Source organism: Electrona antarctica (genome assembly GCF_951216825.1).
Source record: "Electrona antarctica genome assembly, chromosome: 4".
Lineage (NCBI taxonomy): Eukaryota > Metazoa > Chordata > Actinopteri > Myctophiformes > Myctophidae > Electrona > Electrona antarctica.
Window position 1 is genome coordinate 21,973,190 of NC_136809.1, and position 6,000 is coordinate 21,979,189.

Sequence of the window (6,000 nt, forward strand, 5' to 3'; positions counted from 1 at the left end):
TGGAGGAGTAATATCCAAAAATGTGTTTTACAAAATTCGGCCTCCTGGTGGCGCTATAAAAGGCAGATGTGGAAAATGCAGGTCAAAGGTTTGTCCTTGGCCTCTAGGGAGTGTGCATGCAACGTTGCACGCAGATCGGTGCAGTTTTAGGTAAACAATGTGAAAAGCTGCCTCATGGTGGCGCTATAACAGGCCGTTCTGGAAAATGCGGGGCAGAGGTTCATCGTTGGCATCCAGGGAGTGTGTGTGCAAAGTTTGGCATCGACCGGGTTAACGGTGCCGGAGATTAGCTGGTAACGGACGGACGGAAGGACGGACACACACACGGACGGACGGACACACACACGGACGGAGTGCAAAACATACTCTCTCCCCATGCCTTCGGCCTGGTGGAGACAATAAGGACATGCCTGGCCTCTCCAATCATTTATGCAACAGGGTAAAAAGTGCTTCCTGGACACTCAATACACTACACTATAACCATGGTCTCGGACGGCATACTATAGCACGCCATTTTTCATCATTTTTGAGGATTTCAAAAAAGACGAAAATCACTCAGAGACCATGGACTATAGCCCATGGTCTCAGACGGCATACTATAGCATGCCGTTTTTCATCATTTTTGAGGATTTGAAAAAAATACTAAAATAACTCAGAAACAACAAAACATTTCAAAGTAAAAAGTTACATGTGTCTCCACAGCAAGCTGAATTTTAAAAAGTGTGAATGGAGTTTCTAGGTGAAATTGATTTTGTGACGTAGGCTACCAATGTCTGCCATTGAGCCCCATTACAAATTTCTCAAATTTGAAAGCACTATATTTCTAAAACTATGAAACATTTCTAAGATTCCTTTTCAGGCAAACATGTCCACCGTAAGATGAACCAAAATAGGTTTGAATGGGGTTTCTAGGTGTAAGTATGTAGGACTAGTAGCATGCCAAAGTTTGTGCTATTGCCATTGAGAATGCATTGGGCGTTTAAGTTAAATAACTCAGAAACTACAAAACATTTCAAAGTAAAAAGTTCCAGCATGTGTCTCCACAGCAAGCTGAATTATAAAAAGTCATTTGAATGGGGTTTCTAGGTGTAAGTACGTTAGCCTGGCTAATAAGCCAGACTCAAATCACACTGTCATGTACAATTGAGCCTCTCCAGACCATAATCCGCCGGCGGGCAAATGTTTTTTTGCCAACGGCTGATTCGGTCTGGCTTATTAGCCAGGCTATAAGTATGTAGGACTAGTAGCATGTCACGCTATTTCGTCACGCTCTTTCGTCATGCTTTTTCGTCACACTTTTTCGTTTTGGAGGATTTAAAAAGGTTGAATTTGGGTTGAATTTGAAGGTCTCTCTTACTGTTGTTGGGTGACTGTTCCAGTGATAAGAGGCTCTAACAGAGACTGTTCCAGTGATGGGAGGCTCTAACAGAGACTGTTCCAGTGATGGGAGGCTCTAACAGAGAAGATTGTTTTACCAAACACACTACATCTGTTTGGCACTTCACAGTCCCATCTGGTAGTTGCCCCATGGACTAGCCTGTCGCTTTTACTTGATTTTCACCTTTTTTTTCCAAATCTCCAAAATCATGAAAAATGGCACACTATAGACCATGGACTATAGCCCATGGTCTCGGAGTGATTTTCATCTGTCTTTCAAATCCTTGTTTTTCAACATTTTTGACCATGGGCTATAGCCCATCTCAGACGGCATACTATAGCATGCCGTTTTTCATCATTTTTGAGGATTTGAAAAAAAGACGAAAATCACTCCGAGACCATGGACTATAGCCCATGGTCTCGGAGTGATTTTCATCTGTCTTTCAAATCCTCGTTTTTCAACATTTTTGACCATGGGCTATAGCCCATCTCAGACGAGATACTATAGCATGCCGTTTTTCATCATTTTTGAGGATTTGAAAAAAAGACGAAAATCACTCCGAGACCATGGACTATAGCCCATGGTCTCGGAGTGATTTTCGTCTTTTTTTTAAATCCTCGCTTTTCATCATTTTTGACCATGGGCTATAGCCCATCTCAGACGGCATACTATAGCACGCCGTTTTTCATCATTTTTGAGGATTTGAAAAAAAGACGAAAACACATTTCAAAGATTCCTTTTCAGGCAAACATGTCCACTGTAAGATGAACCTAAATAGGTTTGAATGGGGTTTCTAGGTGTAAGTATGTAGGACTAGTAGCATGCCAAAGTTTGTGCTATTGCCATTGAGAATGCATTGGGCGTTTAAGTTAAATAACTCAGAAACTACAAAACATTTCAAAGTAAAAAGTTCCAGCATGTGTCTCCACAGCAAGCTGAATTATAAAAAGTGTAAATGGAGTTTCTAGGTGAAAGTGACTTTTTTGATGTGCCAATATCTGCCATTGAGCTCCATTATAAATGTCTCAAATTTGAAAGCCCTATATTTCTAAAACTATGAAACATTTCAAAGATTCCTTTTCAGTCAAACATGTCCACCGTAAGATGAACCTAAATAGGTTTGAATGGGGTTTCTAGGTGTAAGTACGTTAGCCTGGCTAATAAGCCAGACTCAAATCACACTGTCGTGTACAATTGAGCCTCTCCAGACCATAATCCGCCGGCAGGCAAATGTTTTTTTGCCAACGGCTGATTCGGTCTGGCTTATTAGCCAGGCTATAAGTATGTAGGACTAGTAGCATGTCACGCTATTTCGTCACGCTCTTTCGTCACGCTTTTTCGTCACACTTTTTCGTTTTGGAGGATTTAAAAAGGTTGAATTTGGGTTGAATTTGAAGGTCTCTCTTACTGTTGTTGGGTGACTGTTCCAGTGATAAGAGGCTCTAACAGAGACTGTTCCAGTGATGGGAGGCTCTAACAGAGACTGTTCCAGTGATGGGAGGCTCTAACAGAGAAGATTGTTTTACCAAACACACTACATCTGTTTGGCACTTCACAGTCCCATCTGGTAGTTGCCCCATGGACTAGCCTGTCGCTTTTACTTGATTTTCACCTTTTTTTTCCAAATCTCCAAAATCATGAAAAATGGCACACTATAGACCATGGACTATAGCCCATGGTCTCGGAGTGATTTTCATCTGTCTTTCAAATCCTTGTTTTTCAACATTTTTGACCATGGGCTATAGCCCATCTCAGACGGCATACTATAGCATGCCGTTTTTCATCATTTTTGAGGATTTGAAAAAAAGACGAAAATCACTCCGAGACCATGGACTATAGCCCATGGTCTCGGAGTGATTTTCGTCTTTTTTTTAAATCCTCGTTTTTCATCATTTTTGACCATGGGCTATAGCCCATCTCAGACGGCATACTATAGCACGCCGTTTTTCATCATTTTTGAGGATTTGAAAAAAAGACGAAAACACATTTCAAAGATTCCTTTTCAGGCAAACATGTCCACTGTAAGATGAACCTAAATAGGTTTGAATGGGGTTTCTAGGTGTAAGTATGTAGGACTAGTAGCATGCCAAAGTTTGTGCTATTGCCATTGAGAATGCATTGGGCGTTTAAGTGAAATAACTCAGAAACTACAAAACATTTCAAAGTAAAAAGTTCCAGCACGTGTCTCCACAGCAAGATGAATTATAAAAAGTGTGAATGGAGTTTCTAGGTGAAAGTGATTTTTTGACGTGCCAATATCTGCCATTGAGCCCCATTATAAATTTTTCAAATTTGAAAGCACTATATTTCTAAAACTATGAAACATTTCAAAGATTCCTTTTCAGGCAAACATGTCCACCGTAAGATGAACCTAAATAGGTTTGAATGGAGTTTATAGGTGTAAGTATGTAGGACTAGTAGCATGTCACGCTTTTTCGTCACGCTTTTTCGTCACGCTTTTTCGTCACACGTTTTCGTTTTGGAGGATTTAAAAAGGTTGAATTTGAAGGTCATATAGTTGGAGGTCTCTCTTACTGTTGTTGGGAGACTGTTCCAGTGATGGGAGGCTCTAACAGAGACTGTTCCAGTGATGGGAGGCTCTAACAGAGAAGATTGTTTTACCAAACACACTACATCTGTTTGGCACTTCACAGTCCCATCTGGTAGTTTCCCCATGGACTAGCTTGTCGCTTTTCCGTGATTTTCACCTTTTTTTTCCAAATCTACAAAATCATGAAAAATTGCACACTATAGACCATGGACTATAGCCCATGGTCTCGGAGTGATTTTCATCTGTCTTTCAAATCCTTGTTTTTCAACATTTTTGACCATGGGCTATAGCCCATCTCAGACGGCATACTATATAGCATGCCGTTTTTCATCATTTGAAATTGGATCATTGGATTTGAAAAAAAGACGAAAAAACATTTCAAAGATTCCTTTTCAGACAAACATGTCCACCGTAAGATGAACCTAAATAGGTTTGAATGGGGTTTCTAGGTGTAAGTATTTAGGACTAGTAGCATGCCAAAGTTTGTGCTATTGCCATTGGGAATGCATTGGGCGTTTAAGTTAAATAACCTAGAAACTACAAAACATTTCAAAGTAAAAAGTGCCAGCATGTGTCCCCACAGCAAGCTGAATTATAAAAAGTGTGAATGGAGTTTCTAGGTGAAAGTGATTTTTTGACGTGCCAATATCTGCCATTGAGCCCCATTATAAATGTCTCAAATTTGAAAGCACTATATTTCTAAAACTATGAAACATTATAAAGATTCCTTTTCAGGCAAACATGTCCACTGTAAGATGAACCTAAATAGGTTTGAATGGGGTTTATAGGTGTAAGTATGTAGGACTAGTAGCATGCCAAAGTTTGTGCTATTGCCATTGATAATGCATTGGGCGTTTAAGTGAAATAACTCAGAAACTACAAAACATTTCAAAGTAAAAAGTTCCAGCATGTGTCTCCACAGCAAGCTGAATTATAAAAAGTGTGAATGGAGTTTCTAGGTGAAAGTGATTTTTTGACGTGCCAATATCTGCCATTGAGCCCCATTATAAATGTCTCAAATTTGAAAGCACTATATTTCTAAAACTATGAAACATTATAAAGATTCCTTTTCAGGCAAACATGTCCACTGTAAGATGAACCTAAATAGGTTTGAATGGGGTTTATAGGTGTAAGTATGTAGGACTAGTAGCATGCCAAAGTTTGTGCTATTGCCATTGATAACTCAGAAACTACAAAACATTTCAAAGTAAAAAGTTCCAGCATGTGTCTCCACAGCAAGCTGAATTATAAAAATCACACCCGTGTGAACTGAATGGTGTAAGGTCTTATATAGCCTGATCAGCTGTGGTCTGACGTAATGTCTGACGTAATGAAATCACACCCGGGTGAACTGGGTGACCGTAGCAACCATGCTCATTTTTTGAGCACAGACAGACAGACAGACAGACAGACAGACTAACAAAGCCAGTTGTAGGAGTGGTTTACACCACTAAAAAGTGTGAATGGAGTTTCTAGGTGAAAGTGATATTTTGACGTGCCAATATCTGCCATTGAGCCCCATTATAAATTTCTCAAATTTGAAAGCACTATATTTCTAAAACTATGAAACATTTCAAAGATTCCTTTTCAGGCAAACATGTCCACCGTAAGATGAACCTAAATAGGTTTGAATGGGGTTTCTAGGTGTAAGTATTTAGGACTAGTAGCATGCCAAAGTTTGTGCTATTGCCATTGGGAATGCATTGGGCGTTTAAGTTAAATAACCTAGAAACTACAAAACATTTCAAAGTAAAAAGTTCCAGCATGTGTCTCCACAGCAAGCTGAATTATAAAAAGTGTGAATGGAGTTTCTAGGTGAAAGTGATTTTTTGACGTGCCAATATCTGCCATTGAGCCCCATTATAAATGTCTCAAATTTGAAAGCACTATATTTCTAAAACTATGAAACATTATAAAGATTCCTTTTCAGGCAAACATGTCCACTGTAAGATGAACCTAAATAGGTTTGAATGGGGTTTATAGGTGTAAGTATGTAGGACTAGTAGCATGCCAAAGTTTGTGCTATTGCCATTGAGAATGCATTGGGCGTTTAAGAGAAATAACTCAGAAA